Below are 27971 nucleotides of genomic sequence, written 5' to 3' on the forward strand. Positions count from 1 at the left end.
TATTTGGGGAGCAAAATAACTGATGATGGTCGAAGCAGAGAGGACAGAAAATGTTGACTGGCAATGGCAAGGAAAGCGTTTCTGAAGAAGAGAAACTTGTTAACATCGAGTATAGATTTAAGTCGTTTCTGAAAGTATTTGTATGGAGTGTAGCCATGTATGGAAGTGAAACGTGAACGATAAATAGTTTAGACAAAAAGAGAATAGAAGCTTTCGAAATGTGGTGCTACAGAAGAATGCTGACGATTAGATGAGTAGGTCACATTACTAATGAGGAGGCATTGAACAGAATTGGGTAGAAGAGAAGTTTGTGGCACAACTTGACTAGAAGAAGGGATCGGTTGGTAGCACATGTTCTGAGGCATCAAGGGATCACCAATTTTGTATTGGAGGGCAGTGTTGAGGGTAAAAATCGTAGAGGGAAACCAAGAGAAGAATACACTAAACAGATACAGAAGGATGTAGGTTGCAATAGGTACTTGGAGATGAAGAGGCTTGCACAGGATGGAGTAACATGGAGAGCTGCATCAAACCAGTCTCTGGACTGAAGACCACAACAACAACAACAATACAGCACCGATTCCGCGTACCATACATTATATAACTTGTTGGTAGGTTTGTAAAGGCATACGGCATAAGATGTCTACAAATAAGTCACGTAATTCTGGTAAATAACAGGCCGCTGATTTGTATAAGTTTGATAGCGCCCGATAGCAACCGAGAAGGGTTCCGTCGGAATCAAATCAGGCAGAAATGGTGGCCAAGATATCAACGTGATTTTTTCAAACCGCGGTATCACGAGTGTGGCTTCGAGACACGGAAAGACGACATCCCCAGGGAAGACATCAAGAGTGACGGGATGCAGGTGGTCCGCAGCTGAAAGGATCTCTTCGATTACTACCACAGGTCCAATGCAAGAACAGGAGAATGTTTTCCATAGCCTAATACTGCTATCAACAGCCTGCGCCCGTGGCGAAGTGCACGTTTGGAGGCACTGCTCGCCTCAATGACGGCGTTTGTCGAGACTACCATCGACCTGGTGTAGCAAGAAACATGATTCATCCGAATAGCCGACATGTTGCCATTGATCGACAGTCGAATCCTAATGGTCCCGTGATCACTGCACTTGTAACTGTCGATGTCGTTGTGTCAACTTGTAGGAGTCGTCTGCTGCAGAGTTCCATGTTAAACAATGTACCTACTTTACAGAGCAGTCAAGCCTCAAAAATCCACTTTGTGTGAAGAATTCGGACGTCTAACCACTTAACACCCAATTGTAATTTCACTGTTCTTCTGCCTCTTTCCACAGATGCTAACGACAGTAGTACTTGAACATTAGACCAGCTTCACCGTTTTCGGGATCTCGTTCACACGCTCAGAATAATAATAATGTGCCTTTTGTCAGAGTCGCTTATCTCAATGGATTTCCCAATTTTCAGCCCACATCTTTGCTAGGGTGACCCGCACCCGTCTCTGCCCTGCTTACATACCGCCCTTACCGTGTCACGTGCCCGCAAGGCCACCAGGCGACATCCATCGCTGCGGTGAGCACTGGTCATACTGTCTGAGCTGTTCAGAGTACATTTTTCCGTTGCTCGCTGAGTAGCCTTCAGTTTCTGAACGACTATAGCACTGACGTCTTTATCTGACTAGTAATACGCGCTGACTGTAATCTTTCCTTACCAGAAATGTAGCAAACTTTGCCTATATAACAACTCTTCTTTTATGAAACGTTCTCGTGGTCGCGATACTACCGGTTTATTTCTTTTTCTCAAAAAAATGGCTCTGAGCACTATGGGAGTTAACATCTGAGGTCATCAGTCCCCTATAACTTAGAACTACGTAAACCAAACTAAAGTAAGGATATCACAGGCACCCATGCCCGAGGCAGGATTCGACCCTGCGACCATAGCGGTCGCGCGGTTCCAGACTGAAGCGCCTAGAACCGCTCAGCAACACCGACCGGCTTCTTTTTCTCAGATTCAGTCACTGTCGTCACTTACACTAAGTAACCACCATCTGGCTATATCAGTACGTTGTTAAATGACCGGTTTTCTTGTTCATTATTTTAGTCTTATTATAGTTTTCAGGCCTACACTCTAACTAGCTGCTCTAAGTTGTTCCATTGGTTGATGGAGATTATGCTAGAGGCAAATATCATACTGCCAACAGATAGAAGGAGGTTGTTCAAATATGTACCACTAAATCGTACTCTTCCTTCGGTTTCCATTAACAATAATCCGAAGACTTTTTGCAGTATTGCGAAGAAAAGTGTTAGTTTTTTGGGATCTTCAAAATGATTCAAATGGCTCTGAGCACTATGGGACTTAAAATCTGAGGTCATCAGTCCCCTAGAACTTAGAACTACTTCAACCTAACTAACCTAAGGACATCACACACATCCATGCCCGAGGCAGGACGCGAACCTGCAACCGTAGCAGTCACACGGTTCCGGACTGAAGCGCCTAGAACCACTCGGCCACCGCAGCCGGCGTATTTTGGGATCTCTTTCTCTTATTATTTTCTGCGTTACTTCCTTCTGACTAAAGACACAACAATTGCCGATCAGCATAAGTGAAATAAGTGATTCTTTGTTCTATTTGCAGTTAGAACGCACTAACTATTATGGTACTCGCGGTCTTTACGGAATCAAATTTTCAGCTATCTTGCCGTTACCACATGCTTAAACTTTGCTGCAGCTCGACACAGAAAATTTTAGAATATTAATTTCTCGTTAGTGTTGCTATGATCTCTCAAAGCGTTCGGCATCCAGACTAGATGCTGAAGAACGAGCAAAAACTACCTGTGAATAAGTCACGCTTTTGTAGTTTTTGTGTGAGTGAAATGGGTTTGAACAACATGACGCCTAACATTAGTCAATCGACGAGCAGTTTTTCCCTTGATTGTTGTACATGGATTACATACAGAAGATAACTGAAATGGTACAGGTATACTCCGTGATACTATCACTACATTAAGCTCGGACTCTGATAACATCTGTGGAACGCAAGAAACATTCACGATTTATCTGGCATATAATTCTTACGTAAGTTTCTCTACATGACTTGTCATTGGACAAGATGTTCACATCTTCCTAACAGTGTGAATTCCAATGTTTCAATATAGTTCAGTGTGAAGTGAAAGTAATACCATATAAAAAATTCAGCGTATATGGTGTATGAAACTTACCTACTAGTGGCAAGCTCGTAAATGCCCCTTTGAGCACGCTCTGTCTCGTTAGCTTCGCCCAACTGGTTGGTGACCTGCGAAAAACAAAAACAAGGAGTCATTGTTACCCTTATTTTACGCATAGATAAATGAGTAACTTAACAGCCTCCATTCCAGAGTCACGTGTGTTATCCATCCTGTCAATAAAATAATAGCTGGGGATATTTCTGACGATATTATACTCGCACGGCATATCGAGTTACTCCAGACGTCTGCATCTACACCTAAGTACATGACCAGCGCGCCAGGAAACGGTGCGTGATGGAGGCTATCTTGTACCACTGCTTGTTATTGCCTTTCCTGTTCCGTTCGAAAAAAGGAGCGAGGGAAAAATGGCTATCGATATGCTCCCGTACGAGCCATGATTTCTCTTATCTTCGCGTTCCATACGCGAAATCTACTCATTGGCGGCAATTTCTCCAGTTAGCCACAAATGCTGGTTCTCTACATTTTCCCAACAGCATTTCGCAAAAAGAGCGTCGTCTTCACTCTTCGAATTCTCGTTTGGGTACACGGAGCATTTCCGTACCACGCCCATGTTGATCGAACCTACCGGTAGCAAATCTAGCAGCACGTTTCTGATTTGCTTGAATATCTTCCTTTAATCCGAGCAAGTTTCTGTTATAAATAAGCTATATTTCCCAAGAATGCTCCCAATATATCGAAATCGACCATTTGCCTTCGCTACTTCTGTCCTACCGCGCTCGTTGCATTTCATACCGCTTTTCAAAGTTTCTCCTAAATATTTAATCGGCGCGACTATGTCAATCAGCAAATACTGTATTCGAACATTAAGTGTTCATTTATCTTTCTCTTAATCATTATTTTGCACCTTTCTAGATTTAGAACTATCTGCCGTTCATCATACCAAATATAAATTTTGTGTAAGTCATGCCGTATCGTTCTTCAGTGACTCATCCACGACTCTTTTGAGGAAACGATAGCTTCATTAGCGAACAGTTGCGGATTGATGTCGTAACTGTCGTCTGCTTCACATCTCATGTGCAGCAAGCTACGTAAATTTTAGTATTAACAGTGTTTTTCTTACTTGTTACTTCTTTCTCCGTTTGTTTTTGCTTTTAGGAAGCTTTTATTTTAAAGTACTAGTGATAATGTTCCGTAGATTTCGTGTTTGTTTTTAATACAGTCCAGAGACAGTTTAGTGAGTTATCAGCCTTCTTTAGAGAATTAGCAGTCTAGTTAAAGTTGATTACTTAGCTCTCTACAGTAAATTGTTGATTTATTAGGATGGATAGGATGTCTGACTGCTGTGTAAGGACGCAGGAGGAGCTGGCCACTGTTCGCGAACAGCTGAACGTGCTGATGGCCGCGGTCAGCCGTCTTCAGGCTGCTGCCTCGGAGTGTAGCGGCAGTGGGGAGTCTGATGCGTTGCATGGCACACCCCAGGTGTTACATGCTTCACCCACGGTCCCTGCTGTCGAGACATCTTCGCGGGTACCAGGCGCGGTTGGGCCACCCTCTCCCAAAGCCAAATAATGAAGCCAGAAAGCTAAAAATTGTTACGAATTAGCAAATGTATGTCGCAATCAAAGGTTACAAGTCTCAACTTGATCAGGCAATAGTTTGGGCAAAAACGGCATCTTTACGAAAATTTGAAGTAGCTACAATCTGATTCAGAAAGATGAAAATTCGTATGAAGCCTCAGTTTCATATAAAAGCAATAACTATGTGACTCTGTTAGTTTTCAAGTTATTTACTAAAAACCATATTTGGAACGAAAAAACGTCCTTAATTATAATAGATAAAGTATCATTTATATTTGTTACAGAAAGTTCCGATTACAGAACTCGATTACATTGATGAAGTAATACAGCTGTATCAAGTTTCAAGACTTTATTATAAATAACAATCATTACAAGGAATCTTAGAAGCAGTCTAGAGGTCATGTTCCACCGTTATTTGCATTCTAAAAATTCTAGCCGGCACAGTCGGGCTAAAACTTTTTCAGTAACTAAAACAAACTTAACTTCATTCATATGAAAAGTAAGAAGTTTGTAAAGTGTTGAACGACAGAGATAATTAATACGTGTCCTAGAAAGGGGCCATTAGATGCTCCTACCAGTGCCTAACGCGGTTGATACAGATTTTCCGTTTGGTGGTGTGCTGCGCCCATGTGTAAATACAGACAGTGAGGCAGTAAGAAGAGAAATTCCTCACCGAGGTATCAAACTGTCCATGTCAAATGCCTGCATACGCTGTGCTTCGTATGACGTCACAGCCAGGCAGCTACCAGACGCGTTTTCGTAAAAGTAGGAAGTGAACTGGCGAGGACTGTACACCGTCCTGGACGGTTTAGATTTCACTAAAGTAGCCGTTTGTGAGCCGCCCTTAATGTTGTCAAAACCGCGTGGCAAGAGGCGAGATTATTTTCCACTTCTAAGAAGAGCAATTAACTTTCAGTGATTAGAGATAAGGGCGATAGACCATTCTATCTGTAACTTACAGTAGAGGTCGCCTCTGAACTGCTAATAGTGGTGTTTACGAGAGGGACGTTATTGTTATTATCAGCAATCATTTTATGTTTTGTGCATGTGAAAATTTACTGAATATATTAATTAATTAAGGTTCAAAACTTTTATTTATAGTCATATTTCCTGAACCAGCTGTTTAAATAGCAAGTAGGATCATTTTATTTCAGTGAGCACATTGAGTGATGTGGAGTTGCAAACTGGAAATTCGGGTCAGTACGTTCTCCAACGCTTTCTGACTCACCGCAAAGTAGTTTTCAGGCTCTTGTAAATGGCGAAGATAATTTACAAGCCAGCGCAAGATATCGTGCCGAATTGTCCGTTGTCTGAAACAGGAAAAGGGGTCCACACCCTAATCACGAAAAGAATGTCTCACCGTAAAACCACCTCCTCCGAACTTCACTGTTGCCGCTAACATGATGGCAGGTAACGTCCCCATGCATTGACAAAATCCGATCCCTTTTGTCGAACTGCCACAGGGTACAGCGTCATTCATCACTGCGAATAATTCGTTTCCTGAAGGGTCGCTCTTCGCACTACATCAAACGTTCCACAGCATTGACTACACCGATTGTGTGGCTTACGAGGAACTACTCTTTTTAACTCGTTACGCACAGTCATGGAGCCGGCTGGAATGCAGGTAGCACTCCAGAACTCGCAATTGGTTCCATCCGCTGATATCACGCGATTTTTTGAAACCACCCTCCGGCTACGGTCTACGGGCCCTGTCTGTCAATACTTGTGATCCGCCTGGTTCTTACCTTAGCTGTGGTTGCTCCTTCGCGTTTCCACTTCAGTCACATCATAACAGTCAACTTGGGCAGCTTTAGAAGGAAGGGAAATTGTCGGACCTCAGCTGTACACGTGCATTGCATTACATGTGGACTGAGTCTCGATCACGGATGCTCCGCTTCTCTATGGTAAAGTTTCCTTAACGGCCTTGACCATCCGATCACGCGTCCACCCCAGTTAAAATTGAAATGATAATCAAATGGACACCTTAGGTGCAACCAGGCGTTGATATACTTCATTGGGGACATGTTGAAAATGTGTGCCCCGACCGGGATCTCCTGTTTACATGGCAGACGCTCTATCCATCTGAGCCACCGAGGGCACAGGGAATAGTGAGCCTGCAGGGACTTATCCCTTGTACGCTCACCTCTAATTCCCACACAACAGATGTAGTGTCCTCCGTCGATTACCCCTTATTTGCTCGCCGCCTAGTCTCGCAAGGGTTCGGACGAGTGAATGCATCCGTACAGAAAGTATAACTTTGTCAACAAGCATTTCTGATGTTGCTGAGCAACAGTCATAATTTTTAAATGAACAAACCGCCATTTGACTGTACTGTCGTTTATTTAATTACGACCCAGATTTCGGCCTTCAATGTCCTGTAATACGTGTTAATGACATAAACACAATCGCTTAAAAACGGCATAAAAGGCCGATTCCTGGGCCGTAATTAAGTACACAATACAGTCAAACTGCGCTGTGTTCATTTTTTTTAAAAATTTGATTTTGTCGTCAAGACACACAAATGAACACACTTATAGTTGTGGGGTACGTTCTCTTGGATAGCCGAGGCTGTTAACACTTTGCCGTCTGGCGACACCACAGTGGTGGCGTGCGCGAAATAGCGGTCAACGGCCGGCGACACCACAGTGGTGTCGTGTGCGTGCAGTGACGTCATTCCATAGATCGCCGTTTTGTTTCTGGTTCGAAGTGATGAATCCGTTTCGTCGCCTGTGACGATGTTCGGAAAAAAATTGTCAGGATTAGCGTCGCAATGCGCAAGCAATTCCGCACTGATGGACCTTCGTTTCTCTTAACGGTCTTCTGTTACGCGGCGAGGAACCCAGCGGTCACAGATCCTTTTACTCCTCCAACTGGTGGATGAGTGCGTCAACTCTACCAACAGAGACGTTCAGTTGAGCAGCGAGGCGTTTGACTGCGATCCGTCGATCACCGCTAATGAGACTGTCTGCAATTTCCCACATTGCAGGAGTCACAGTTGTGTGCGGCTAGCCGGCACGCTGAAGATCAGAGACGTTTGCACGACCTTGATGCGATGACGACAACGACTCACTATGCTTTTGTACACTGTCAGGTTTCCGTAGACCAGTGGTTACCGAACTGTGAGTAATTACGAGGTGCATTCAAGTTCTAAGGCCTCCGATTTTTTTTCTCCGGACTGGAAAGAGATAGAAACATGCGCATTGTTTTAAAATGAGGCCGCGTTCATTGTCAATACGTCCCAGACATGGCAGCACTGTACGGCAGATGGAATTTTACCGCCAGCGGCGAAAATGAGAACTGAACAGCGTGCAATCATTCGTTTTCTGAATTTGCGTGGTGTGAAACCAATTGAAATTCATCGACAATTGAAGGAGACATGTGGTGATGGAGTTATGGATGTGTCGAAAGTGCGTTCGTGGGTGCGACAGTTTAATGAAGGCAGAACATCGTGTGACAACAAACCGAAACAACCTCGGGCTCGCACAAGCCGATCTGACGACATGATCGAGAAAGTGGAGAGAATTATTTTGGTGGATCGCCGAATGACTGTTCAACAGATCGCCTCCAGAGTTGGCATTTCTGTGGATTCCGCGCACACAATCCTGCATGACGACCTGAAAATGCGAAAAGTGTCATCCAGGTGGGTGACACGAATGCTGGCGGACGACCACATGGCTGCCAGTGTGGCATGTTGCCGAGCAATGTTGACGCGAAATGACAGCATGAATGGGACTTTCTTTTCGTCGGTTGTGACAATGGATGAGACATGGATGCCATTTTTCAATCCAGAAACAAAGCGCCAGTCAGCTCAATGGAAGCACACAGATTCACCGCCACCAAAAAAATTTCGGGTAACCGCCAGTGCTGAAAAAATGATGGTGTCCATGTTCTGGGATAGCGAGGGCGTAATCCTTACCCATTGCATTCCAAAGGGCACTACGGTAACAGGTGCATCCTACGAAAATGTTTTGAAGAACAAATTCCTTCCTGCACTGCAACAAAAACGTCCGGGAAGGGCTGCAAGTGTGCTGTTTCACCAAGACAACGCACCCGCACATCGAGCTAACGTTACACAACAGTTTCTCCGTGATAACAACTTTGAAGTGATTCCTCATGCTCCCTACTCACCTTACCTGGCTCCTAGTGACTTTTGGCTTTTTCCAACAATGAAAGACACTCTCCGTGGCCGCACATTCACCAGCCGTGCTGCTATTGCCTCAGCGATTTTCCAGTGGTCAAAACAGACTCCTACAGAAGCCTTCGCCGCTGTCATGGAATCATGGCGTCAGCGTTGTGAAAAATGTGTACGTCTGCAGGGCGATTACGTCGAGAAGTAACGCCAGTTTCATCGATTTCGGGTGAGTAGTTAATTAGAAAAAAAATCGGAGGCCTTAGAACTTGAATGCACCTCGTAACCTTGGAGGGGTAAAATGTAATTTTCTGACGGGTAAAAACGATTGAGTTCAACTAACAACAAATTATTTTAATAGATTATTATTATTATTATTATTTCATGAGACTGTACTGCTGATTACCAATACTTATTTTCTTTTGGATGTACTAGCATTAACAAGTGACACCATGTTGTGGGGATTACAGTTCGTGTAATAAATCTATGAAGAACATCTTCTTTGTATATTACACCCAACAAGCACATACTTTGTTCTTTGTGCCATGCATCTGTAACAACAAAACTGAGATACTCTTGCGTATCTCATGGAAATGGCTTCCCAACGTGTACATACTTCTGCCAATTGCTCAGATATTGCTTCATTATTCGTTTCGCAACAATAAACACGTGAACTGAGAGCATAATGCAACAGTAACTTTGTAATCGATTCTACACTGCTTTACAACCTAGACAATATTATCATTATCATTATTACTATTATAATTATTTTTATTGTTATTAGTACAAGTCGTCAGACACAAAGCATTAGCAGCCAAAAGTCGTCAATTTCTAGCTGTTCAGAAGTAAGGAGTCTAGTGATGAAGTGATTTACAGACGGTAGGCCTAATGACGGTAGGATAATTGGCCCCCATTTTATCGATGGCAATCTAAATGGTGCAATTGAAAGGGTACAGTACCGCCCGACATTGAAAATAGGTACAACATACTTCATTATTTTTGTCAAAACAACACATTTTTCTTGTAAAATAACTCAATTTCAATTAATACAGCGAAGCCGGATACCAGTGTGGGAAAGAATGACAATTTATTTATTTAATTGATCACATGTGCACTCCCACAAAGTAAATCCCTACATCCAGTTTGGTGAGATCTGTGAAATGAATGAATGTATGGTCGTCTGCTAACCGCAGATAGTGAATGTGAATATACGCATACATTTCAATTTCGTTGAAAAATAGGTTGTTAGAAATATACAGTACTAATTGTCTCATTGAAACATTAGTTCATGGTTTAGTAAGAAATCTACCAAAACTAAATATCATATGTCTTCAGTTATTTTAAAAATGAAATGGTTTAAAGAAAATCATTTTTGACTCTACAATTAATTACGATGGTGGAGTTAGGGTTGTGGAGGAGATTGGGAGCAGGTCACAGGTAACATCTGATGGTACTCAAGAGTAATGGTGTCAGAAAGGTTGGGAACCATTGTCGTAGATATTCCGCAAGCGCCTATGAATATCTGCGATACTATAGTTTTCAGACGAAAGAAACTCTTTGGTACCCTCACTGCTTGTAACGCATCTCTGTCACAGACGCCATTTTGAACGCTACGTAGAGCGCCGCCACTGAACGGAACTTCGTGAAACTGTAGGGGCTAAAGCGGCGGCATTCCATGATGTCCCACATCAAATCCCGCACTTTTTCAATCGAAACCGACACAGAAAAAGTGTTGCGTTACTTAACGAGCACCCGCGTAAAAATATCGCGCGGCATAAATCCGCTACAGTTTAGGGGTTTTATTAGGCCAATTTGAGATCGATTCCTGGCTTGATCGACCACATGTTTCCAATGTCAGCTTGTTCTTCTAGATTTCTCCTACACCCCTGTGATGCACTGTAAACATTTACCGTTTACACCCCGTAGATGTAGATGTGTCATTCGCATGTCCTGGGGAGTAACTATTGCACAGCAAAAAATACGTCATTTACACACTATAGTGAAAAACGAGAATTGTATGATTGTGTGAATCGCACCACTGTAGCGGGTTGATGTTGATGAAGGCAAAATACTTCTCAACAAATTTATGCACAAAAATGATGCTATAGCGCTAACGTGTTTTCAGGATTAACGTTTGTGAGTAAACTAATTTACTGAATGGAAAACTTTATTTACATAACATAAACTACAGTACTGGTTCTTAGTTGTTACCATTAAACGGTTACGTCTAATTCGGAGAAAAATTGCGAGCATTGAAACTGAGCTAGGGAACGGTGTGTATTTCGTGTTAACCTCACAAAAACGCTTCTGACTAGTAGACATGAGCGATACTCGGTACGTTCATACTGCTAATTTTGACACTGAACGCGACTATAGTGCTGCATCGAGTGACGCTAAAGCAACACCATTTCTTCCACAACCGGCAGCGTCACATATGCGCAGGAGGCAGCGAGCTGACCGCAATCTGCCGGAGATACACCCTCCTACGCCACTTTAAATTCTTTGGCGGTATCCCTTACTCCTCGAAAGCCCAGTTAACATCACCACACAGCGACGGCGAACCAATGTCGTATTTAGTATTACGCTTGTAAATTACGTGCCAGTTACCTTGTTGTTGAGGAACTACACGACTGGCCATTAAAATTGCTATACCGAGAAGAAATGCAGGTGATAAACGGGTATTCATTGGACAAACATATTATACTAGACCTGACATGTGATTACATTTTCACGAAATTTGGTTGCATAGATCCTGAGAAATCAGTACCCAGAACCACCACCTCTAGCCGTAATAACGGCCTTGATACGCCTGGCCATTGAGTCAAACAGAGCTTGGATGGCGTGTACAGGTACAGCTGTCCATGCAGCTCCAACACGATACCACAGTTCAAAAGAGTAGTGACTGGCGTATTGCGACGCGCCAGTTGCTCGGCCACCATTGACCAAACGTTTTCAGTTAGTGTGAGATCTGGAGAATGAGCTGGCCAGGGCAGCAGTCGAACATTTCCTGTATCCAGAAAGGCCCGTACAGGACCTGCAACATGCGGTCGTGCATTCGCAGGGATCGAATGAAGGGTAGAGCCACGGATCGTAACACATCTGAAATGTGACGTCCACTGTTCAAAGTGCCGTCAGTGCGAACAAGAGGTGACCGGGACGTGTAACCAATGGCATCCCATACCATCACGCCGGGCGATACGCGAGTATGGTGATGACGAATACACGCTTCCAATGTGCCTTCACCGCGATGTCCCCAAACACGGATGCGACCATCATGATGCTGTAAACAGAACTTGGATTCATCCGAAAAACTGACGTTTTGTCATTCGTGCACCCAGGTTCGTCGTTGAGTACACCATTGAAGGCGCTCCTGTCTGTGATGCAGCGTCAAGGGTAACCGCAGCCATGGTCTCTGAGCTGATAGTCCATGCTGGAACTGTTCGTGCAGATGATTGTGATCTTGCAAACGTCCCCATCTGTTGACTCAGGAATCGAGACGTGGCTGCGCGAACCGTTACAGCCATGCGGATAAGATGCGTGTTATCTCGACTCTAGTGATGCGAGGCCGTTGGGATCCAGCACGGCGTTCCGTATTAACCTCCTGAACCCACCGATTCCATATTCTGCTAACAGTCATTGAATCTCGACCAACGCGAGCAGCAATGTCGCCATACGATAAACCGCAATCGCAATAGGCTACAATCCGACCTTTATCAAAGTCGGAAACGTGATGGTACGCATTTCTCCTCCTTACACGAGGCATCACAACAACGTTTCACCAGGCAACGCCGATCAACTGCTGTTTGTGCATGAGAAATCGGTTGGAAACTTTCCTCATGTCAGCACGTTGTAGGTGTCGCCACAGGCGCCAATCTTGTGTGAATGCTTTGAAAAGCTAATCATTTGCATATCAGAGCATCTTCTTCATGTCGGTTAAATTTTGCGTCTGTAGTACGTCATCTTCGTGGTGTAGCAATTTTAGTGGCCAGTAGTGTACATTTGAACATGGCTTATGTATGGTGTTTGGCTGGAATTCCCAACAAATTATGATGGACTTGCTGTGTTCCACAGTGTTCACAGTTTGTGTAGCCGCAGTCAGTCATAAGCTAGTGTTGTGCACCGAACTCTTAACCAGTGTTTTAGAATTAAGGGAATCACACCACCACTCCTACAAAAGACACAACGGGGCGCGAGAATGCTGACAGTTGCTACCGCAGGCCACATGACAGGTTCGTCTCATCGTCCATCAATCAAGTGCAGTGTTAATGACCCGCATATATTATTCATAACCGGTGGACAATCCACTGACGTCTTTGTGGTATCCAGCCGTCATGCTGAACAGGATACCTACTATCGTTCCACACACCACCTCTCATTTAAAGTCCCACACAACATGGCACTTATGCTATGAACGAATGGCATACGTGCATAGGAGCAGCGTTCAAGAAGAAGTCGAGAATTTTCTATTCATCGATGACCACGAACACTGAAAGCAGGACATCCTGGATGGTGCTTCTAATAGACAGTAGTTTTCTACGGAAGGAAGAAAGATGATGATCAGTTTCTCCTCGACGACGTCATTATTCTCTAACCTTGTGTTAGAGCAGGATGTGGAACGAAAATTCCATAGCATTTTCAAAAGACGGATCATCCTAACATTTCCTCAAACGATTTTGGATAATCGCAAAAAAGACCTAACTCTGAATGGATCGACGGATATCTGAGACCCAGTCAACGAGTTCAGTCGTAGCCAACTCACTTATTTTGACCATTCAGCAGCGGCAGATTTTTTGAAACGGTATTGTCATGTTGAGATTATACTAACGCCTGCCGCTCATTTACAAATATCGATTTATAAATACTAGAAAGCACGTTATTACTTGTTTCTTCTAGCATGAATTTGATTCGTGGATATTCGAATTAAAACCTGGATTTTTGATATAAGAAAATTACGTTTTGGTTTCCACAATTTATTGAGAATACCTAGCTGGTTCAATCTGGGATATTACATTTGTTACTCTAAGATAGTACTCGAAAAATGTTTATTTTTCACGTCTTACGTCAGTACCCCATCAATCACATAAAGAATGATTGTGATGATGACGTTCCATACTCTGAGGAGCGTAGGGGACGATGCGGGAGACCTGCACCGCCGTACTAGGCAAGTTCCTAGCGGAGGTGGATTGCCATTGCTCTCCTCCGACCGTTATGGTGATGAATGATGATGATGAAGACAACAGCCAGTCATCTCGAAGCAGGTGAAAATCCCTGACTCTGCCGGGAATGCCGGGAATCGAACCGCAAGACCACGAGCTGCGAACAGAATGATTATTCTGTTATGTAAATACAAATTAGTGAACAGCACAAGATGGCAACTATAACTGCAAAATTTGCAAAGAAGTTTCCTCAGCGCTTAAAGACGTATACGGTCTCGTAAACTGATATACGGCCGGGAGAGCGGCGTGCTGACCGCATCCGCATCCAGTGACGGCTGTGGGCTGAAGGTGTCACGGCAGCCGGTCGGTACCAACACGCCTTGATGGCCTGTTTAGGGCGGAGTTTAGTTTTATTATCGCCATTGTAAAATTTGTTAAACCAGCTGATAGCCCTTGGAGCTACAGACCAGTGTCCTTACTGCCTGTGACCTAGAACTAGAACGGAATCAGTTCAAGCTTACTTGAAGCAGTTCCGGTCGGAGAAGAAGGCTCCTGGACAAACCGAAGCTGCACAGGGCAAGTGCTGTCACTCACCACCTACGTCCAGGTACAATTTAAGAGAAAACTTAAGACGAAACTACATTCGTTTACCTATTAGCAGCCTGACGTATAGTGTGGAGAAAAGGCATGCTACATAGTCTTAGCTTCTTCGTGTTATTCCTTACAAACGAACCTTTCGACAAATCGACAATGTTCTAAACGAACTAGTGTTCTGTCCTGAGACATCATCGCCTCCCAAAGAGTAAATAAAGGGATGCCACAGCGACAGCTCTCGATCCACTTCGCTTCAGCTTTCAAGTTGCAGACATTCCAAAAACAAAATCAAGAAAGTTTGCTTATGCCAATGCCTGAGTGTATGCAAGAAGATATAGATCAGTTGAAGTCAGAAGAAATCCTAACGGTAAACCTAGATGTAATGGGGAAGTACTTTCGCAGACGGAGCTGTCACAAAACGAAGACTTCCTTCTGGTGACCAAATAATAAACTCGCAGGCAGAAAATTCAAAATACATTTTGAAAACACTACACTTATCGTACGAGTCTAGATTGCTGACGGCAGAGTACCTACCAACAGCAGCCGAAAAATCGAAAATGAGAAACATCATTATTAGCCAACTATGCGGTACAATCTGGACCACTACGCCCATCCGCTCTGGGTACTTCCTCTAAACTACTGAATATTATGCCCCAGTTGGTGCAAACAGCCGACATGCACTGAACATTATGCCCCAGTTGGTGCAAACAGCCGACATGCACTGAACATTATGCCCCAGTTGGTGCGAACAGCCGACATGCACCAAAACAAGACATACAGGTAAGTAACACCACTGAAAATGAGTGCTTACTGTTATCTGAGCCGCAAACCTTAACTACGACGTATACATGCTTTCACTAACGAATGCAAAAAGATCGTGGATGATATCAATATATCAATCCACCAAGATATCGATAATGCGAACCTTAAACGAGTCCGCTTATAAGAAGACCAACAAAAACAGCAAGATTCGCCGTACAAGATCATTTTTACCAACGCAAGGAGTCGATAATGGACTTAGGAAAAATTTATATGCCTCGTATCGTCCAAAAACAACCGGGATTTGGCACGCCATGCAAAACATGATAAGTGCTAAAGAGAATTAGAACTCAACACGGTACATGTGCACATTTTTTACACAAATGTGTAAGAAAGCCATCCTCATTTAGTGACTGCTGAGAACCAACGACCATCAGAGAAATTACTGCAAGATGCCTCACAAGATCATGTGTTGGGAGGCCGGACGACTTCCTGTGGGCAACTCCATAGTCGATAGATTACATAAATAGCCTTGACTGTATATATATTGCTCTAAATTCTGTTATTGCTTCTATACAGGCTGGTCCATTGATAGTGACTGGGCCAAATATCTCACGAAATAAGCATCAAACGAAAAAACTACAAAGAACTAAATTCGTCTAGCTTGAACGGGGAAACCAGATGGCGCTATGGTTGGCCCGCTAGATGGCGCTGCCATAGGTCAAACGGATATCAACTCCGTTTTTAAAAAAATAGAAACCCCCCATTTTTTATTACATATTCGTGTCGTACATACAGAAATATGAATGTTTTAGTTGGACCACTTTTTCCTCTTTGAGATAGATGGCGCTGCAATAATCACATAAGTACGTGATATCACGTAACATTCAGCCAGTGCGGACGGTATTTACTTCGTGATACATTACCCGTGTTAAAACGGACCGTTTACCAATAGCGGAAGAGGTCGATATCGTGTTGATGTATGGCTATTGTGATCAAAATACGCATCGGGCGTGTGCTATGTATGCTGCTCGGTATCCTGGACGACATCATCCAAGTGTCCGGACCGTTCGCCGGATAGTTACGTTATTTAAGGAAACAGGAAGTGTTCAGCCATATGTGAAACGTCAACCACGACCTGCAACAAATGATAATGCCCAAGTAGGTGTTTTAGCTGCTGTCGCGGCTAATCCGCACATCAGTAGCAGACAAATAGAGCGAGAATCGGGAATCTCAAAAACGTCGGTGTTGAGAATGCTACATCAACATCGATTGCATCCGTACCATATTTCTATGCAACACGAATTGCATCGCCACACTTTGAACGTCGTATACAGTTCTGCCACTGGGAACAAGAGAAATTACGGGACGATGACAGATTTTTTGCAGGCGTTCTATTTAACGACGAACCGTCATTCACCAACATCGATAACGTAAACCGGCATAATGTGCACTATTGGGCAACGGAAAATTCACGATGGCTGCGACAAGTGGAACATCAGCGACCTTGCCGGGTTAATGTATGGTGCGGCATTATGGGAGGAAGGATAATTGGCCCCATTTTATCGATGGCAATCTAAATGGTGCAATGTATGCTGATTTACTACGCAATAATCTACCGATGTTACTACAGACGTTTCACTGCGTGACAGAATGGCGATGTACTTCCAACATGATGGATGTCCGGCACATAGCTCGCGTGCGGTTGAAGCGGTATTGAATAGCATATTTCATGACAGGAGGTTGCTCGTCGAAGCACGATACCATGACCCGCACGTTCACCACATCTGACGTCCCCGGATTTCTTTCTGTGGGAAAGTTGAAGGATATTTGCTATCGTGATCCAACGACAACGCCTGGCAACATGCGTCAGCGCATTGTCAATGCATGTCCGAACATTACGAGAGGCGAACTACTCGCTGTTGAGAAGAATGTCGTTACACGTATTGCCAAATGCATTGAGGTTGACGGACATCATTTTGAGCATTTATTGCATTAATGTGGTATTAACAGGTAATCACGCTGTAACAGCATGCGTTCTCAGAAATGATAAGTTCACAAAGGTACATGTATCACATTGGAACAACCGAAATAAAGTGTTTAAACGTACCTACGTTCGGTATTTTAATTTAAAAGACCTACATGTTACCAACTATTCGTCTAAAATTGTCAGCCATTTGTTTTTGACTATTACAGCGCCATCTATCACAAAGCGGAAAAAGTGGTCCAACTCAAATATTCATATTTCTTTACGTACTACACGAATATGTAATAAAAAATGGGGGTCCATATTTAAAAAAAAACGCAGTTGATATCCGTTTTACCTATGGCAGCGCCATCTAGCGGGTCAGCCATAGCGCCATCTGGTTTCCGCCTTCAAGCTGTACGAGTTTAGTTCTTTGTAGTTTTTTCGTTTGACGCTTATTTCGTGAGATATTTGGCCCAGTCACGATCAATGGACCACCCTGTGTATTTTTTTTAAATATTTCAAAATTCCATACGATAAAAAAAATTTGGAAAACATATACCACCGAATACACTTTTCACAATGCTTCATGTAAACAAGCAAACCAAACTGTAAGAGCATATCTAGAATTTGATTTGGTTTCTACTTAGTATATTGAAAGGATGCTACATTATGAGAAGGTGCAGTTTTGCTTGTGGTATTTGGCATAGCGAACGTTTTCTGTGTACATGTTTAAAGGAGACTCTCTGGATTTCAAAGTTTATACTTTTAAGGAGTCACTCTGCATGAGTAAGACTCTCGTGTCGAGCGGTGGCTACAGTAGGCGTGTGTTGCTGTTCTGGAGACAAGATTTCGGAAATAAGTCTGCAGCTTGTTATATATTAAAGAAGTTAATTTACGGGGTGTGCTAGCATTGCAGAAAGCCGAATGCCGTGTTTAGAGAATTCTTTCAATTCTGCCTTGTAAATTTTCGTAACTCGTGTTGTTTGATTATTTGGTAGTATTGGTTCAGCTTCCTCGTAAATGCATGGGCTCACCTTTTAAAAAAACTGAATGCAAATTTTGGTTCAAGAATTAATTTGATGAAAGTTTTGTCTAAACAGTTATCTTTGTAAACTTCGTGTTTATTTCCAAATTCCAACTATTTGTTAATAAAAATGTCCAATGATGTAGGTGTGTTCATAGCTTCTAATTTCTGCTAATGAACACAATACTGAAATGAAATTAGTTTTCACATTATTCTACCCGAGCCTTCCACTGGCTATCAAAAATTTTTTAAAACTTAGCAATTTGGACTCGCACTGTCGATCGCGAGAGCCGACTACCGTGTGCGCTACACTCCGAAAGTTGTATTTTGATACTAGCAACAGGAGCACCATTCTTTCAGATGAGTCCAGATAAATACAGCTGCTTTGCAACAGCCGGCATATACGCTGTCGCACAGTTAATCCAAGAGATTAACAACGACAAAAAGATTAAAAATTACCTTGTGCACTTAGGATACAGTGAGTGTCTATTCAGATTACATTCAGTGCAACTATGAGGGGCCAGTTAATCTGGACGTTATGGTAAGTGTAGTGTTTTCAAAATGTATTTTGAATTTTCTGTCTGCAAGTTTATTATTTAGTCACCAGAAGGAAGCTTCCGTTTTGTGGTTCAAATGGCTCTGAGCACTATGGGAAGTAACATCTGTGGTCATCAGTCCCCTAGAACTTAGAACTACTTAAACCTAACTAACCTAAGGACATCACACACATCCATGCCCGAGGCAGGATTCGAACCTGCGACCGTAGCAGTCGCGCGGTTCCGGACTGCGCGCCTAGAACCGCTAGACCACCGCGGCCGGCCCTCCGTTTTGTGACGGCTCCGTCTGCTACTCTGAACCCTTGCCTAAATGTCGGTGCTTATATACCTGCATCGGAGTCGCACTGGATTGCATACAAGTTGCGGCAACGCTGGCAAATGAAAACTTTCTTCTTGCCCCTTTTAGTTTGAAATGTATCCTGATATTATTCCGTTCAGTGGTTGTGTAAGTGCTTTGCACTAGACATCTAAATTCTGAGATTACGTATAAAGTTAATCCAGCAATATACACTGATGAGCCGAAACGTTATGGTCACATGCTTGATAGCTTGTTTGTCCGTCTTTGGAACGAAGTCGTTCCGAATTCTGCGTATCATGAATCTGACAGTTAGCTGGTAGATTTTGTGGAGGTATGTAGCATTTGATGTCTACGCAAAGGTCATGTAATTCGTGTCCTTCTCCTAGGTCCTTGGTGTGTTGCACTTTACGAGCTGCCGTTCACCTCGATGACGCCGTTTGTGGAGACGACCATGGACCTAATGTAGCAAAAACATTGTTCACCCGGGGAACCGATACGTTTCCATTGATTGACGATTGAATCCCGATGGTCATGTGCCCACTGCAATGGTAAGTTACGATGTCGTTGGGTCAATATGCGAACACGTAGCGGTGGTCTGCTGTGGGGCCCCACGTTGAACAATGTACGATGAACTGTGCGCTCCGGATTTCTTGTGGTTACACCGGCATTTTACTCTTTCGGCAGAGATATCACGGATCACCACCTATTCTACTTTGCAGAGCAGACAAACCTCCGAACCCCACGTTCTGTGACGAGTAGTGGGCGTCCAACCATTTAGTCCTTCTGCTTCTTGCAGGAGATGCTCACGTCAGTGGTACGTGAACATTCCACCAGCATAGACGTTTTCGAGATACTATTTCACAGGCTCTTCATAATAATAATAATCTGTCTTCTCTCAAAGTCTCCAATCTCAATGGAGTTCCCCGTTTGCAGCCCATATCTTCGCTCGGGTGATACCCCGTCCGTGCCTACTCCTCTTACGTACTTCTGTTACCGCGTCACGTGCCCGCAACGTCATCATGCCCCATGCAACGTCGCGGTGGGCAGTGGTCATCATATTTTGGCTGATCAGTGTATTTGTTACATATGTCAGACCAGATGCACGTTGTTCGTAAGGATGTACGTACTTTAAACGCAGAATCTTCACATGAAATTTTATTAAATGGTCATATAGCCAGTATTGAGCATAAAGTTATATCACGTATACTGCCACATTAAATTCTAAAAGTTTCACTGAGAAGCAAAAGTTAACTCTCCTTTGTAAAGTTACATAGCTGAAAAGTTGCAGTGAATATTAGAGTTGAAAAGTTACAATATGACCCTTCCTCGCTTGCTTCACTTTAAAAAATCGACACTTTAATGATGAAAATTTGAAAATTGAAAATAAATCACTGTAAATAACTGTTCTCAAAAATCCACCAGTTTGTGAAACAAGTTGTTAATATCATCACACTGCAAGGACCGAAGATAAAAATGTAAAAATGAAAATTTCCCAAAGCCGCTGTTAATTATAAGCGCTTGGTTACCTTCCTGTCGTATCATACTTTTATTGATACGCACACGCCAGTGATATTCACGTAAAATGCATAACAATGTACGCTCACGCTGCTGGCTAATAAACAGCTCACGTCAAAGTTATATCTTGAAATGGTACGTCAGTCACTCTATTTCGACAGACTCATTATTCTGTCGTCGTAACGAGTCAAATCAAACCTTCAATAGCACAGATTACTTTTAAATTGTTTCTTCCTCACCGAATACTTGCATCCACGTCCTCTCTCCTCTTGGAATCCAACAGCTGTCAACAAATCTCACATACCTGTCGCCATCGGTTTCTATATTTCCGTGCTACCTCGTCTTCTTCTATCTCTCTCTTTCTCATGGCCTCCTTTACACCATCAAACCAGGCAACCTTCGGTCTTCCTCAGCTCCTTCTCCCCGGAGGATGGTATATGAAGATCTTCTTCAGTCATCTGCCATCTGTCATTCTCATGGTATAACCATACCAGGCGAGTTGCCGTCCTTCTGCTTTCTCAAGTCTGGGTCAGTTCCGTAAGTGTTGTGTTTCTTACGTCGTCTCTCTGAGATATTCGGCGCTGTGTCCTGAGGTAGACTATTTTTAAAACACTGAATTGGTTTTTATTTTTTCCCAGTAAGCTCCCAGACCTTGCATCCATAAGTTGTTACAGGCTACATAGTACTTACATAGAGCATCCATTTTACTTTCCAATTTATCTTAGAAGACCATTACTGAGGGATCACCTTCTGGATTGTTGTTTTCCCATGGGTTACTCTTTGCTTAACGTCCCAATTACTTATTACATATTCCAACGTGATGCTACGCAGATATTTAATTTTTTACTTGACTTTATGAGCTTGCCATCTACTATTATGTTTTATATACTTGCTATACTGAATAGGCATTCAGTTTCTCAAAATTTACTTTTAATTTCCACTTCACATATTCTTTTAACAATTTTTTTAGCTTAAAGCAGTTCTCATCCCCTTCACTAGCCATTAATAGCTGGTCAACTGCGAAAAACAAGTAGTACATCACTAATCCTTTGTTGTTTGTCCACATCTCTCTAATAAATCCATACTGCACTCACAAAAAACGAGTAATAAAAATTTCAAGCAAACTTTTGCGCTCACTATAACTTGAATTAGAGACACCAAGCTAATAGTGACTAAAGTTCCGATTAGACTTGACGAAAGAAGAGAGAACAGACCACAAAGCGCTGTAGCATTCATGGGTTCGGAATATACCAAGGCCCGTGTAGCTGCTGTTGTCGTAGTACTTTCCAAGCAATACTGCGCATGGTATCCATTTGATACCACCCATTGCCAGGTACTTCATATCAACCACCTCAGTAGTCATTAGACATCGCGAAAGAGCAGAATGGGTTACTCCGCGGAACTCACGGACTTCGAACGTGGTCAGGTGATCGGGTGTCATTTGCGTCTTCCGTCTGTATGTGAGATTTCCACACTCCTAAACATCCCTAGGTCCACTGTTTCCGATGTGATAGTGAAGTGGAAACGTGAAGAGATACGTGCAGCACAAAAGCGTGCAGGCCGACCTCTTCTGACAGAGACCGCCGACAGTTGAAAAGGGTCGTAATGTGTAATAGGCAGACATCTAACCGGACCATCACACAGCAATTCCAAACTGCAGCAGGAACCACTGCAAGTACTAGACAGTTAGACAGGAGGTGAGAAAACTTGGATTTCATGGTCGAGCGGCTGGTCACAAACTACACATCACGCCGGTAAATGCCAAACGACGCCTCGCTCGGTGTAAGAAGCGAAAACATTGGACGTTTGAACAGTGGATAAACTTTGTGTGGAGTGACGAATCACGGTTCAAAATGTGGCGATCCGACGGCAGTGTGTGGGTATGGCGAATGCCTAGTGAAAGTCATCAGCCAGCGTGTGTGGTACCAACAGTAAAATTCGGAGGCGGTGGTGTTATGGTGTGGTCGTGTTTTTCATGGAGGGAGCTTGCACCCCTTGTTGTTTTGCGTGGCACTGTCACAGCACAGGCCTACAGTGATGTTTTAAGCACCTTCTTGCTTCTCACTGTTGAACAGCAATTCGGGGATGACGACTGCATCTTTAAACACGATTGAGCACCTGTTCATTATGCACAGCCTGTGGCGGAGTGGTTACACAAAAATAACATTCCTGTAAAAGACTGGGCTGCACAGACTCCTGACCTGAATCCTATAGAACACCTCTCCTCACTGCAGCACTTTGTGATGAATGGGCTGACAATCCCAAAATAAATAAATAAATAAAAAATCCAGCACGTGACTTAACGTATGCCTGCGAGAGTGGACGCTGTCATCAAGGCTAAGGCTGGGCAAACACCATATTGAATTCCAGCATTACCGATGGAGACCGCCACGAGCTTGTAAGTCATCTCCAGCCAGGAGTCCGGATACTATTGATCTCATAGTGTATGGCGTGGTGTCGTCATTAGGTTGGTTGATCTATAAATTGTTGAGTCTAAATTCTTCAAGAACATGTATACTGACCCTATACCTACTCATTGCCTGTAAATTTCGTTAAATTTTATCGTCTTTTAGTACGAGTGACTGGTCGTGTCTGCGTCGTGACCCTGGCGCGCTCTGGAATGGCTTATTCAGCGTCACGCAGTGAACAATACATTTCCACTTTAGTTTAAGCTGAACTTTCTCCCCGGCCGTTTTGGCCGAGCGGCTCTACGAGTTTCAGTCCGGAGCCGCGTTGCTCCTACGGTCGCAGGTTCGAATCCTGCCTCGGGCATGGATGTGTGTGATGTCCTTAGGTTAGTTAGGTTTAAGTAGTTCTATGTCTAGGGGACCGATGACCTCAGATGTTAAGTCCCATAGTGCTCAGAGCCATTTGAACCATTTTGGAACTCTCTCATAAACGTAAACCGTGTGTAAACCAGCTGGCGTAAGCCTTCAGCTATCATACTTTTCCTGTACCGTTTACTGAAAAGGAGGGAGGTCGTTCTATCGGGGAACAATGTTAAACACTTCACTTCCTATCCTTACCTCGAAATACCATTTAGATATTTAACTTTACCACTAAAGTCAGAGCTTATACAGACCACTGAGTCAGGACATAAGATTAATTCACGTTGAAAAATTTTCTTCCGAAATGAATTTTGAAAATAATTTTGTCTATTATAATAGTAATTTCACCTGGCTCCACGGCAAGTCTTCATACTGGACGCCACGTAGGTGACTTGCGAGTCCCTAACCTACCCCAGTTACCCAACCGGGGAAAGGGGAGCTACAGTTTAGCGTGGAATCCGATTCACATTTTGTTCCTGGAGGAAGTATGACAGGTGCCGCCTAGGTTAAAACGAAGAATGAAAGATCCATGGTCCGACTGAGATTCTATTCCGCGCTTTTTCGGTTTCTAAGCACAAGCCTTACCTCTCTCCCATCTCTCTCTCTGTCTCCCTCTCTCTCTCTTATTTTGGCCACGGTGCTTCCCTCCCGCATGTCAACTGTGCTTGTCCCACACATAGTACTGGCTATGCTTTTTTCATTTTTTTACTTTATTTTTGTTGAAACATCACAACTTGCTACTCAGAAAAGAAAGAAACGAATGCGGATTTCAGCCAACATGGTTTCCACCACTTAAAAAAGGAAAATAAAAACCATTTTAAGTCATGGCCGGCAACAGTTTTTGTTCATTTTTCATTAATTAAACGAAAAAGAACAAGAGAAACAGGGCCCCAAAAATGAAATAAACTGTTTAACAAAGGGACCATGACCAAAATATCAAGAGACCTGTTAATTAAACACATTTTTTGTTTTGCTTTTTTGTTCTTTTGTCAATTTTACCGAAAGTGTGGTAACAAAAATGAAACATTCGAACAGAAAGGGGAGTCTAAGTTCATCCAACTCCTTGAAGATTAAATAACAGATACAGCAAATTAGCAAAAAGCTCAAAATAAAGTGGCATCCTTTGCCGTGTCCAGTGTGCCATAACCAGGGACACAAGGGTCCGGGTCAAACTCACTCCTCAGCATGAAATGAAGACAATTCCCGACAAGCCACGTAAGTGGGATGTTCTTCCTTCTGGGCAGAAGGCTGAATCGGGACGCAGGACCGTCTCACTGGTGAGTGCCGCTTCAGTCATTCTGGTAAGAAACGCAAATTATCGGCCGAGCCAGCTGCAATGTCTGTGTTTGCAGGCGACCAACATATGACACAATATATCCGTTTGATGGCAACGACTGCATCGGTCTGTCTCACGAACGCCAATGCAAAAAAATCGAAAGTTGGTAAGCAGAAGGTTATGAATGACTTGGCACCATGAGGACGTCACTTCAATCGGAAAAACAAGGAGGCTGACATTGGACCAACAAACCTTCAAATCTGTCTCTGGCGACAGGGACTCCACAGAAAAAGTTAGATTTGGAAACGCCCAGCGAAATACAGAACTTTTCCAGAGAAATGCGACTGGGAAAGAATATCAACTCCCAAATAACTGACATCAATAAAAAAATTCTCGCATATGTCTTAATTTATTATTCATCCTGCCAACGCGTATTGGAGGGGTTAAGCTCGCAGGTCGGAGGCAGTCAAAAAAGCGAGCTGTAGCGGCTGGAGGACGCGAAGACGCATCCAAAGATTGCATCGAAGAAATAAGGCAGAAAACTACCCCCGAACATCAGGGATGGCCAAACCTCTCACCAGCCGGGGTCTCGTCATAACCTCATAACGCAGCCAAAAAAATAAAATTTCCACAGGCAAACTTGTTCGATAGTCGTCGTAACTTTTGGGACATCATCGCAGGAAGGAGAAAACATTGGGCAACAAAATAGGTTTTGCTCAACAAATAAGTTTCCAAGGTCCGCACCGTGTGAAGTAACGACCGTTCTAACGGACTTCCAGTTTAACGCAGCCGTCTTCATCAGACGACGATCAATAACAACACCTAACGATCGATGGTGGGCGATCGCCACATACCATGGAATCACAACCGCGTAAAATCCTAGCTAACTAAATGATACTTTCAGTCGTTAAACTGCGCTCCCGTAAGACGGAAAATACATTGAAAAGTGTTTGAGCACCGGCACGTCCTCATGAGGACGAAGAAGTACCATAACGTCATCGGTATACGCGCGAACGATGAGCCTTTCTCGAAATAACGACCACTCACCCAACCAGCAGCTATAGACCGCAATAAGGATTATATAAATAGCACGAATAAAGACATAGAAAGGGGATTCAATTGCAAGACATCTCGACACACTTCTATGGGGGGGTGTAATCCGAGCGTTTACGTCAATAGGCGCATGAATTCTAGTCATTAGGAAGATGAATATCTGTCGTGCAGCATCATTATAACCAACAGCCATCAACACTCGCAACAGAAAATCATGACTAACTCGGTCAAACGCATGATTAGCAACAACAGAAAGTAAAGCTCCCGATACAAAAATAGTGGAGTCAGTAGAGATGAGATCACGACACTAAGCAACGGGAGAGCATCCTGTAGACTCAATGAAGCCACCATATCAATAAGTTCACCATAACAGTTATAATTCGAGGTCTGATCCACAGGACGTAAGACTCAGTTAAAATCTCCCTCCATTTTTCGCCGATTTTGACCGAGTAAATAAATGGCACGAGCGGTTGTAGTTACTATCAGGTCCAGACGGAGCACAAAGAAAAATTAGGCAACATCATATGAAACTCTTTTGGTAATTATTTTAAGAGACGTACGGAAACATGCGTGTGACGTCCCGTCTCAGATAGTAATGGAATTCTGATTGAAAACCAGAAAGAAACAGAAATAGAGCAGAAAACTTACTACTCCTCCTACGAATTATAAAGAAATCAATATCAACTACCTGACTGCGAATTTTCAAAATAGAATTCTCTAACATCTCCTACCAACTGTTCAGTAATGCTCCTGTGCGCAACAGACAACTTACCACGTCTTGCAGCTGTAACAGCATTATCAGCAACATGCTACAATATTTCAAAAGCAATACTGCGATCCATGCAGAGTACAATAGATGTACTAATTGCGGCCACTACTGCCAGACACACAGAATCTGAATAATCATGAGGTGTGTAGTAAACTAGAATTAAAAGGTGTAAAAAAAATTAAAAAAAGCAATGAAGTCTATTGTCTATCATACTTGCAATACACTATTCAAACACTAACAAATTTTACACGGGATTTTAATTATTCCACGCAATAAACATGTCTCTGGCCACAACAAGATACGAATATTACTCTCAATATTTGCTTATACAAATCTGACAAAATCCGTCCAGTGCCCAAGCAACCAACAACTACATGCAGCGAAAAGGCAAATTACCAAAAAATCCTCAATTAATACCAAAGTCTCCTCCGGCGTTACTACTACTATCACGGCAAGCTGCGACCTCTCATGTCACGCTGTTTCTCTCCACCGCACGGTGCATCCGATCACTTGCGACTTCCCTCGGCAACTGCTCGCTCGCTACTATTCGCGATAATAATATCTCAGACACAGAGTTTGTGTATGCATACAGCACAATCATAGACGTCCAACTTTCATAACCCCCACCCTCCCTTTACAAATTCTGTTACGTGATTCTTGCCTAACATGTTGGCAAGGAGTAGACGCAAAATTTTACATAAAAAATTGACAAAAATAGCATAAGATGTTTTACAAAATTGGTAGAATACATAAACATAAGCATAAGATATAATTTATGTACATAATAGGAAATTGATAAGCTGTACAATGTAGTTAAGAAAAATGTAATATACAGGTATCATGTTGTGCATGTAAGCATTCAACTCCAGTTGCCATTGATAGTACTTAATTTGACAGAATAACAAAATGTTATTTATAGTTCTCCAAGAGCGTAAAAAAGATCTTTTAGTTGTGTAAATACAAATGTCACACAGAAATGCAAATAGTGCAGAGACAAAGAAAATAGATATACATGTATCATTATCCAGGTAAGCACTCATATGTGCATGGCATTGACAGTAGTTCATTTCACAAGCTAACAAAATGTTATTTACAGTTCTTTAATAGAGTAAAAATCATCTGGCAACAAAAACCAGGTGAAGAATCACATGTTTTAGGTGCAGCAGACTCAGGGACAACTCACACTACGTTCACTGGCAACCACACCAAAATGTTAATATATTAATTTGACAACACACAAGTTTCAGTTGTAAGCAGACTCAGGGACTCATTACACACATTATGTCCACAGACAACCAAAAATGTGTTAGT

This window comes from Schistocerca piceifrons, chromosome 6 (genome assembly GCF_021461385.2).
Source record: "Schistocerca piceifrons isolate TAMUIC-IGC-003096 chromosome 6, iqSchPice1.1, whole genome shotgun sequence".
NCBI classification, from domain to species: Eukaryota; Metazoa; Arthropoda; class Insecta; order Orthoptera; family Acrididae; genus Schistocerca; species Schistocerca piceifrons.